General features: G+C 45.1%; 3 non-coding genes and 1 pseudogene across 3 annotated transcripts; all 4 read left to right on the plus strand.

Moving 5' to 3' along the window:
- Positions 1-1,624: 1,624 nt before the first annotated feature.
- LOC136519554 (pentatricopeptide repeat-containing protein At4g38010-like) lies at positions 1,625-3,171 on the plus strand (annotated as a pseudogene).
- A 5,362-nt stretch (positions 3,172-8,533) lies between these two features.
- LOC136525037 (small nucleolar RNA R44/J54/Z268 family) lies at positions 8,534-8,623 on the plus strand. The gene has a single exon (XR_010776368.1). It is a non-coding gene; the product is annotated as a small nucleolar RNA R44/J54/Z268 family (small nucleolar RNA).
- Positions 8,624-8,695: 72 nt separating this feature from the next.
- On the plus strand, positions 8,696-8,773 carry LOC136525078 (small nucleolar RNA snoR122). Its single transcript, XR_010776406.1, has one exon. It is a non-coding gene; the product is annotated as a small nucleolar RNA snoR122 (small nucleolar RNA).
- A 103-nt stretch (positions 8,774-8,876) lies between these two features.
- Positions 8,877-8,950, plus strand: LOC136525035 (small nucleolar RNA Z267). Its single transcript, XR_010776366.1, has one exon. It is a non-coding gene; the product is annotated as a small nucleolar RNA Z267 (small nucleolar RNA).
- The last annotated feature ends 2,510 nt before the right edge of the window (positions 8,951-11,460 follow it).

The raw sequence follows: 11,460 nt of genomic DNA on the forward strand, positions 1-11,460 counted from the left end.
ATCTTTGCTAGTTTTGTTTGTCCGCTCGTGACATGTAAAAAATATTTGTGTATGTACTATTTTTATAAAAATTTCAATGATTTTCGTAATCCATTTAAAAATTACTCCATCCGTTCTAAATTATAGCTCGTTTGACTTTTTTTACTTCAAATTTGACCACTCGTCTTATTAAAAAAATGTGTGTAAACATAGTCAAATTTAAATCATTTTTGAAGAACTTTTGTTAATAAAGCAAGCCACAGAAAAAGTGATATTTTACACAATTTTTTGAATAAGACAAGTGGTCAAATTTAGAGTTAAAAAAGTCAAACGAATTATAATTTGGAACGGATTTAGTAGATGAGAGATAGTATAGTAAATACTAGAAAATTACATTGTAGGCTTGTAGCGTTGTAGATATGTTTACGTATTATTTTTGTACCACGTCGGTCCAAGCACAGCTCAAACGGCCTGTTCGCTGATTGATTTCTGGGTTGATAGTCCCGGCTAATGCTGGTTTATTGTGAGAGAAAAAATACTATTGACCGGCTAATAAGCCTTGAGCCAGACTGTCTAGGCATGGCACACACGTTTCTGTTGTGCCGTACTTTGGGTCGTCCCACAATACCATGCTACGACCGTTCTCAAATGGCAAGGTCCAGTCTCAGGCCCTCAGCTCTACTTGTAATTGACAATCCGAGGACATTGGGTATAGCCGAGGGTACTGGGTATAGCATGCCATCGGTGAGAAAGTGTTGGTACCGAGAGAAAAATAAAAGCAAATGCTTTTTCTGTGTGGATAATATTACAGTGAACTTTAAAATGCGTAGTAAATCAGTAAAAAAATAAAAATAGCAAAACAAATTTTGTAAGGCTTGTAATGTTTACATCTAGATATGAAAAATACAAAACTTCATTTTTTTTGTGTGCCTGATATATAGAAAACTGTCATGTGCAGTTTTATTTATTTCAAATGTTTATTTTGTCCAAAAATCATGAATTTTACACAGTACTCCCTCCATCCCAAATTGTAAGTTATTCCAAGAATCTTGGAGAGTCAAAGCTTCTCAAGTTTGACCAAAATTATAAAAAAAATTACAAAGATTTATGACATCAAATAGGTATACTATAAAAATATAATTAACAAAGAATCTATTGGTACTTAGTTGGCATCATAAATGTTATTATCTTATTATATAAACTTGGTCAAACTTGAGATGCTTTGACTCTCCAAGATTCTTGGAATGACTTACAATTTGGGATGGAGGGAGTACCTTTGTTTTTTTTAACAACTTACTGTGGTAAAGTTTTCATCTCCAGAAAACTTGACAATATTTTCTAGTGATTTTTTTTTCTGCATAGTCAATATATATAATAATTAGTTACTTAACACCCTTAAATTAAAAATCCAAGTTGGATCCAACATTTCAAATGTCAGCAAGAAATTGGCGCCTGCAAAGAGGCATCACACTGTTGTTAAAAAAAATAGAGGCATCACACTGACACAGCGGCCACCTCCAACCGCGAACGCGCGGTCCAGCTTGTCTGCAACACTCGTCCGGCCCCCACACGTCAGCCTCTCGTTGCTTATCCATGGTTCCAACTTCCAAGAACACGAGTCCACCACAGGGTGCACTGTGCACGCTGCACGGCCATCCATGGCGCCTTATCCAGTATTGCAGCAGCACGTCTACCTCGGACACGCCAGCAAGCCCACGGCTACAGCTTCAGTTCACCATCACGGGCATGGAAACCCCAAGGCCGACGCAGTGGCGCCGTCGCTCCGGCGAGGCGCCCCGGCCGACGCCCGCGGCCTCTGCCGTGGCGGCGGTGGCAGTGCACGCCCACGCAACCAAGCTCGGGCTGGACCGCGAGCGCACCATCCGCAACGGCCTCATAGCGCTCTACCTCGCGTGCGGCGAGCGCGCAACCGCGACGGCCCTGTTCGACGCGTTCCCGGGCGACGGCCCGGACGTAGTTTCCTGGACGGCCATGGTGACCGGGCACGCGAGGCTGGGCCTCGCCCGCAACGCCGTGGCGCTGTTCTTCGCGATGCTCGATCTGGACGACGGGGTCTCCGTCGACGCGGTGGCCGCCGCCGCGGGGTTCGCGGCCTGCGCGGAGGCGAGGGACCTCGCGCTCGCCCGAGAGGCGCACCGGCGCGTGGCGGCGGCGACCCGCGCTTGATGTCGTGGCGTGGAACGCGCTCGTGGACATGTAGGCCAAGTGCGGCGACGTGGCCGCGGCGCCCCGGAGATTCCGGGGGATGCCGGTGGCCAAGACCGTCGTGTCCTGGAACACCATGCTCGTGGCGCTCGCACGCGCCGGCCAGCACGTCGAGGCGCTGGCCATGTTCCGGGATATGCAGCGCGCTGGCGTGCGCCCAGACGGCGCGACGTTCGTGGCCGTCCTTAGAGCGTGCGCCCAGCTTGGCGCGCTCGACACCGGGAGGTGGGTGCATGCGCCGGGGCTCCACGCCGACGCCAACAGCGGCGGCGGCGGCAACGCGCTCCTCGACAAGTACGCCAAGTGTGGCGCGGTGGACCAAGCCGTGGCGGTGTTCGACGGCATGCCGCCGCGGGACGTGTACACCTACGCGTCCATGATCATGGGGCTGGCCACGCACGGCCGCACCGAGGAGGCCCTAACGCTGTTCGCGGCCATGCGGCGAGCCGGCGTGCGGCCGAATGGCGTGGCGCTGCTCGGCGTCCTCACCGCGTCCTGCCACGCTGGGCTCATCGACGAGGGCCTCCGTCACCTCGGCGCCATGGCAGAGGCCTACGGCGTGGTGCCTGGCATCGAGCACTACGGGTGCGTCGTCGACATGCTCGGCCGCGCAGGGAGGCTGGACGAGGCGGCGGCGCTTGTCGCTACGATGCCCATGCCGCTCGATGCGCTCGTTTGGGGCTCCCTCCTCGGGGCTTGCCTCGCGCGCGGCGACGTCGAGAGAGCCGAGCGGGTGATGTGGTGGATGGCGGCGGTGGACCGCGACGGCGAGGCCGGCGACACCACTACATGAAAAACAGTTGTAGCAACGGGGCTTTTTTTATGGGCGGCTGACATTGGAGCTGCCCCTACAGTGACGTGCTCAGGCTCCAGCATAGCAGCCGTCCTTACAAATGACACAGTAGGGACGACTGGTAATACGAGTCGCCCATACAAATATGTCGATTTGTAGGGGCGGCTGGTATGTAGAGGCGGCTATTACCAGCCGCTCCCGCTGTGTCCATTTATAGGGGTGGCCGAATCACCAGCCATCCCTACAAATACCCACTGTATATATAGCAACCACCTTCTTTCACCTCGGGCCACTCACTCCAACCCGAGCAAAAAAGGTTGAGAGGCCTTGGGCGCCTCCCAATAATGCTTTACTAAGGGGGAGGTTTTGATCTCAAATACTTTGGTGGAGAGGTCGAAGAAAATGTTATTCCAAGCCTTTATTTAAAGTTTTAATGGTTAGTTAGTGATCGTAATTAGAGTTTTGATTTTCTCTCTCTTCTATAGTGCTTGAGCTTTGTACGAAGCAAATTAGACTCTAGTTTTGAAGTTATTAGTGTAAATTAGTTAGATAAATGAGATTACACCATTTATTAGTCGATCTTGCTTGATTTTAGCTGAGATTACACACTAGTTTCATGTATGTTTCATGTACATGTAGATTTAGATCTAGATCTACGTTTTTCTAATTTTAATTTTGTAAATTTATGTTTCATGAAATTGGAATAGGGTTTGCATGAGAGGTAGTGGGTAAAATATTAATTGTTGCAAATTATTATCTTTGAAATTATTTATTTTAATTAATAAATATATATTTTAATTATTTATTGATAAATGGGCCATTAATTAATTACCCTCTAGCATGGTGTGTGTTTGATATGCTTCATGTAATTATATTTTATATTTACATTTATATATATCTGAAGTATATAGAATTATTGTTAAGTAATTAATTATTAATTTGATTCCTTTACATATATATCTGAATTAGTAGTCTTTTAATGTATTTTCTTTGATTGTTGTGTTTGAAAAGATGGAGTACATGAAGTCTTGGATGTATGGTTCGTTAAGGTTCAAGGTAGATTTCTATAGAGAGGTGGACAAATTTATTGAAGACGTAGAGAAGCATGCAACGACGTTGATAGAGAATAATGATACATTTATATGTCCCTACAAAGATTGCAAGAACATTATGACATGGACAGATGTGAGTATCATCATAGAACATTTGATTGTGCGATGATTTGTTGAGGACTACACAGTGTGGATTCATTATGGTGAAACAACGGTTGTTGATAATGACGACAATGATGAAGAAGAAGACGTTGAAACCCTAGAATACCTGTCCTAATACTCAGAAGAGCTTGATGTACAAATGGATCCTGAGTTTGGCAATGAATAAGGTGGTGATGCTGGTGGTTGGGATGGTAATAATGATGGGGGAGCACATGTTGGTGATGAAGATAATTTTGATGATTTAGAGGAAATGATTCGGGTCCTTGGAATAGAGATTTTACTAAAGAGCCCAAAAGGTCTAAAAATTTTGGAAAGGGTGACAAAAGCATCAAAGTAGACTATGTATGGTGTTGAAAGGGGTTGTTTAACACATTTGATATTGCTATGTTTTATGCTTGAGCTACTCATCCTGAAGGCTAAGTACGTCTGGTCAGACTGTAGTTTTAATGATCTATTGCATCTCATGTCATGGTTGCTGCCACAACCAAACTTAGTTCCCACCAACACATACCAAGCGAAGAAGGTCATAAGTCCATTGATAATGGGGGTTGAAAAAATCCATGCATGCCCCAACCACTGTATCCTTTTTTGTGGTGAAACGTTCAAGTCACTGGATAAATGTCCCCGGTGTGGGGCCAACCGATACAAGAACAATGACTTCTACGGTGGGGATGAAGCCTGCACGGGGAAAAGAGGAATAAGAAGGGTACGAAAAAGGTGGTATAAGAATCTCAGCCCCTAGAGGACACTCCATTAGGCAACGATGCAAAGCAGAGAAGAATTCCTGCCTTGGTAATGTGGTACCTGCCAGTGACCGACCGCTTGAGACGTATCTTCCTAAACCCTAAAGAAGCCGCACTCATGACATGATGGAATGATGAGCACAAGGTGGATGATGATAAGATTGCACACTCAGCTGATTATAGTCAGTGGCAAAGGATCGATGAGAAGCACAAAGAATTCAGCGATGACCCAAGGAATGTACGGTTTGGCTTGAGTACCGATGGAATGAATCCCTTCAATGAGAGGATGAGCGACCATAGCACTTGGCCAGTGATCTTGAAAAAAATATATATATAGATACATTTATATATATAGAATAATTAGAAAACAAATATATATACATATATATATAGAACAAGTAATAAAAATAAATTGAAAAATATTTGTAGGCACGACTTAGTCAGGAACCGTCCCTACAAATACATTTGTAGGGGTGGCTCACTCACCAACCGCCCCTACAAATTGTCCCCAGTATAAATGTAGTGCGCGCGGGGAGGCCAAAATTTAGCTAAGTTTGGTTGCTCTTCTTCCTTGCGGACGCCGCCAGGCCGAATCCCCCCCCCCCCCCCCCCCCCCCCCCCCGCCACCATCTCCGTGCCATAGCGCCGCTTCCTCTCACCTCCGCCGGCCCGTGCGCGCCCGGCCGTGCACTCTGGCAGTCCTCCCCACTCTTTCTCTTCATCCTCCATGCCTTGGAGCTCCGCGGGGTCCTGCTGCTAACCCTAGCGCCGCCACCATTCGTGGGGGCGAGAAGCTCTGCCGTCGCCTCCGCTTGCTCAACCGTCTTCCTTGGCTCCGTCCGCCGCTGGGACCCGCTGTGGAACCCTAGCCGTGGGCGAGGACATCCGCCGCCGTACGCCACCTTCCCCCGAGCGCCACCGCCGCCGCCGGCGTACGCCATCGCCGTTGCCCGCACCGAGGACGGCCCGCGCTCCATTTGTCCCCGAGCTCATCTTCGGTCCTCCTCCCTGAGCTCATCCGAGGTTTGCTTGTGATCTTGCCTGTGCACTATCTCCTCCCACCGAAGATCTTGCCTGTGATCTTGCCTATGATCCCAGGTTTGCTTGTGATTTTGCTTGTCCCCGAGCTCATATGTTGCCTGTGATCTTGCCTGTGCACATGTTTTCTGTGATGCTGCCTGTGATGCAACTATGATTTTAACTGTGATGCTACCTGTGATGCCAATGATTTTAACTGTGATAATTTTAACTGAGCAGATGCCACTACCAATGATTTCATAATTTGAGCTGAGCATATGCCTGTTCTTTTGCCTTATTGTTAAGTTGACTTTTGACTGAGTTGTGCCTTTTTAAACTTGCAAATCAATTTATTGGTTTCAATAAAATATTGGTCGAAATAGCTCTTTGCTTTCACAATAAGATAATTGACTCGTTCCTGTAGGAGTTTGAACCTCTAATATTAGACATAATAAGTTGCTTTGCATGATAATCTATGACACTACACTTTCTTTTACTCAATTTACTATGCCATTTTATTTCTAATGTGCTTCAGGAAGAGTCAAGAACTACTGTAACCCAAATATTAACATTAATTGACTTTGCTTTTGATATTATGAATAAGTTTAATTCGACATTCAAAATAAACTATTTACTTGACTAGGCCACTGGAGTAGTCAGCTGGAAGTGGTTAGCTATAGACTGCTAAAGTACATGATCCATGTTCTTTCTTTCGTCGCTTCTGAATTTTTGTTAATCAATTTAGGACATCAAATTTACTCCTTGTCTTTTATTTTCGTAATCTAATTCCTTGGTTTCTGACCATTTAGGTTTAGTTTGTAGCCTACTTATTAGGCAGGCACATCCATGTTATTTAGTAAAGTCACTAACAAAGTTATGCCCTAGAGACAGATAAAACTCACTTAGATTTTCACCTATGGGGGATATACTACCTACAATAAACGAACTTTTGCCTATGGGGGATATTCACCTACCCTGGTTTTAGATTTTCAGTGATAGATTGCCTTATACATGTAATTTTGACCAATATCATGGACCATTCATAGTACTCAATCTTTGTCACTTACAAACAAACTAATACAATCTGCAAGATGCTTCTGGTTTATTTATTATAATGTAGGACCCAGGAGCATCTAATGTAGGATAGGATCGTTGGCTTAGTGCAAGATGTGGTGCTATTCCTCTGTAACATACTGACATCCCCAAGGTAAGAAATGCCAAATATTACCAGTGAAGGTGCTCCCTTAGATATGGATCACTTGGTCCTGGGACGTCGGGGTCTGTCATAACCTGAAATTTTAGGAACTATGGCGATTAGGGAAGGGATAGTATGTATAGAATACTTGGAGACAAGGATCAAGTATTTAACTACTAACCAATGTGAAGAAAGACCACAAGTCGCCCCCTTGAACCTCTACTCTTGGTTTAGATACAACTGCTGATGGGTAAATCTCATGGCCATTGAAGACAAGCTTGTTTGAGTTGTAGGTCACTACCATATTCACACATGGGCTAAAGAAGTTGAGAACTTCTCCAATCACCCGACCGACTACAAGAGACTCCACAGATCTAGACATGGTTGGAGGGTCAAGTATTTTATTTTGCACATTGATACTCTTATTGAATGCAACAAGCTAATGCACTCAACGATGTGGCATGAGCTGCTTATTGGGCATTGGTGGGAGGACAAGCCTCTATTTATAGTGTGGTTTGGATCCTTCTGCCAATTGTAGGATCAGAAGAGGATGTGGGGCATGTGTGTTTTTTTAGTTGGGTATGCTGTGGATGCAGCTAAAACGGCTACAGGAAAGATGTACCCCTTTTTCCAAGAAAGCCAACAAAGGTGTTTAAATTCTCTAACACACTACTACAAAAACGAATTTGCACAGCGTCACCAAAATAGCCTCCGTGGCGGGCACAATTTTTGCCCGCTGCGATTAATGGCCATGATTTACCGAGGCGGGCCTTTTTTATTTACCGAGGCGGACGTTTTTGTCCGCCACGGTAAATAGATTTACCGTGGCGGGCGTCTTAAGATGTCCGCCACAGAAAATACCCTATTTTCCGCGGCGGACGTCTTAAGACGCCCGCCATGGTAAATCTATTTACCGTGGCGGGCATATTATAAGGTCCGCCACGGTAAATAGTGGCCCAGCAGGCAGCCCATCTGGGCCCAATATCCGCTCATTGTATATATACCGAAAGTTAGGGTTTTACTCATCCCCGTTCACTCAATCAGTCGTCGCCCTCCCCTCTCTCTCAGTCCTTCCCCGTGCGGCTGCTGCCCCTCCTCTCCCTCTCCCTCTCCATAGCCGGCAAGCAGGGCAGCGCCCCTCCCTCTTCTCTCACTCCCCCTCCCCATCCCCTCCACTATCTCACTGCTCCTCCACCCCATCCCCCGCAGCCACCTCCCCATGCCTCGTTCGATTCGATTCGACCTGCGGGTAGCGGCTCCGATCCGTGCTGTGCCGTGTTGCTTCAGCATGTTCTTCCGATTTTTCTCCGGATCTTTGGTTACTGTTTTGATCGTTTTTCTTGGCGATTTGGATTGGGATTAGATGGGAGCAGGTGATGAGAACAAGACAGGGACATCAGAACCCTTTTCTGGGCGTGATAGACTAAGTCTTCAATGGGAATCTCTCTGATGCTTTTGGCTTCCCCAAAACCAAATCTCGTTTCTCTGTATTTCTTCCGAGATCTGTTTCTTCTTCCTGGTAATTGGCTGCCGATGATGCATAACAAATGCACGTATTATCGGATTGTTCCATGACGATCTACAAATTGTCACTACCACTGAGGCAGACTTTTAGATCTGCAATCTGTTTTCTTTTGAATTTGATTAATTTGTTTGTTTTTTTCTCTTTCTGGTTCTGTTTTCCTTTGGTCTGATAAGTTATCTCGAGCAAATTGCCTATGATGGTGTTAAATATACATTGTAGCGTTTTCGCTGTGAAATAAACTTAAATCTGAGGCATTTGCAGTTCAATAATCGTTGTTGCATCCTATCAGTTCAATAATCTCGACGATCTTTTCTTCGTGTCATGCCCTCGTCGTCCACGACGCGGGTCCGGCCTCCTCTTCGTCCACGGCCGCGGATCCGGCCGATCTGCGCTCCCTGGCCGCAGATCCGGCGAGGTCGTCCTCCCTGGCCGCAGATCCGGCGAGGATGACCTCTTCGGCGGCGGATACGGCGAGGAGGAGACCCCGGCGGCGGATCCAGCGAGGTGCGGTGGCGCTGGTATTGGGTTGGGAACGGGCTCGTCGGTGGGCTCGAGAATGGGCTCACCGACGGGCTCCTGGGTTTTTTTTTGTTTTTTTAAATAATTTACCTCGGCGGGCGGTGTAACGTGACCGCCGTGGTAAAAGTATATTTACCGCGGCGGGCACGTTACACCGCCCGCCGTGGTAAATCGGTTAACCGCGGCGGGCAAAGCCGCCCGCCGCGGTTAAGCCACGATTTACCGTGGCATCTAGGCCGCGGCGGACGGCTTTGCCCGCCGCGGGAAACCGAAAACGCCCGCCTCCAGTAAAGTTTGTGTAGTAGTGACAGTTACAGATAGAATCTATGCAAGCAATGGTTCATGTAATTTCTTCCAAGTTCTAGGGATAAAGCATTTAGAATGTGCAAAATTGTTCTTTTATTATTGATATGAACGTACTGTAGATATTCTTTCATGACTGAAACAAAATCTTCCAGATCACCATGGAGTCCTCAAGAATACCATTGTACTAGAACATAACACAGCCCCAGGAAAGTGGATCAGTAAACATTACGGTGCTAAACTATCTGGTATTGTTGGAAAACATGCTCACCTACCTACATGTAGGGTCTAAATGACAATTCATTCTGCAGGATTTGATACATAATCATGTTATCAAATTGTTCTCATTATCTCCGTACCTTTCAGAAATAGCATGTGAGATATTATGAAAATCATTATTACCATCTGATTTTTGGAGAGCGCACTTCAAGAATTTATTGTTACCTTTTTCCCTTAAAAATGGCATCTCGATGTAACTTTTTGTGCAAGTTTAGAAGTACGGTTTTGTGGAGGTAAATGAAAAATAAGGAGGGATATTTATTTTCATTAGCTTTGAGACTAAAAAAAGGCCACACTGTCAACGTGGAAGCCTTTGTGCTTTGCAGAATATGATGCTTAATCACCTTATCAAATTTATGCATTGGCTCTGCACTTTTTGAAGCAAAAAAAGAACATATGAGCTATTCTGGAAATATATATACTAGCATCTGATTCCTAGTGAACACACTTAAATACCTTATGATGAAAAGAAAAAGAAACATCTAGATGGACTTGTTCGTGGCAAGTTACGAAGTATGGCTTTCTGGAGCTAAATGGGAAAAAAGGAATATGATTCTTTGGAACTATATGCATTGTTTTGGTGAAACTATCAATTGCATTTGCCATGCTTGATTTGATGTTTACTTTGAATTGTTGATATTCTTATCCTCCTATTTTATAATATTTTTGTAAATTATTAATGAGATAAAATGCTGCACTGTCTGCGTGGAAGCCTCTTGACACTCAGGTGTTCATCTTTGCTGGCTTATTTGTTTATTAGGCAAACTTCATTTAGCTGTCTCTTTTTCTGTCAAGGAAAAGGGATGGTTTGAGTTCTATTGCTGTTACAATCTTTGCTCAAACTGTAATAGCATCTGATTTATACTATATCTGTTTATTTTGTTCTTTGGAATACTGTAACAAGTCACTGAAGAGAATAAAGGAACAGAATGCAGTGCCGCCACCACTCCATCATGTAGGTGCTCTCTAGTGCTGAGAAGTCAATTCAATTATAAAAAAGCTCATAGGTTCCTCTTGATTGAGGCATTAAAATATTTTTATAGTTTTCCATAAGTGGTGGAGCCAAATACAGGTTCATGCATTCTTCTGTTATGGTCAAATGCCATCATGCCTGCTTGGCACAATGCACTAGTGGTAGAGATGGAGCCAAGTTCAGTTTGGTGACAAATTTCTGCTCCTGGCCAAATGCCATGATATTTGCTCGACACCTAGCTGGGGTAGTGGTGGAATCTCGTAGCTGTTCCAACCAATGGTAGCAATATTGGTTTGGGGCTTTCTCATCCCTGAATCAAATGGTTGCATTGATTTTACTAATTACTGATTTCAGTGATTTTCACATTGCTCCCATCAAGGGGTTTTTTTTTTGGGGGGGGGGGGGGGGGGGGGGGAGGTGATAAAGATCACCAATGTTTTTTGTCTACCAATAATGGATATTTGGCCAGTTTCGTACCATATGCATCTTTTGGTCAGTATGTTGTCTGTTGCCTGCTGGCTTGTGAGCAAGCTTCAAACGCAGGCAAGATCACCAATGTTTGCTTCTCCGGTGAGTAATTTTTTGCTAGTAACATGTACAAACACAACATGAATGGGCTAGAAAAATTGCTTTATTTTAGACGATGTAATAAAACATAGTAAACTTAAGAAGTTTGTTTTATATAAACACAAAC

This window comes from Miscanthus floridulus, chromosome 18 (genome assembly GCF_019320115.1).
Source record: "Miscanthus floridulus cultivar M001 chromosome 18, ASM1932011v1, whole genome shotgun sequence".
Classification (NCBI taxonomy): domain Eukaryota; kingdom Viridiplantae; phylum Streptophyta; class Magnoliopsida; order Poales; family Poaceae; genus Miscanthus; species Miscanthus floridulus.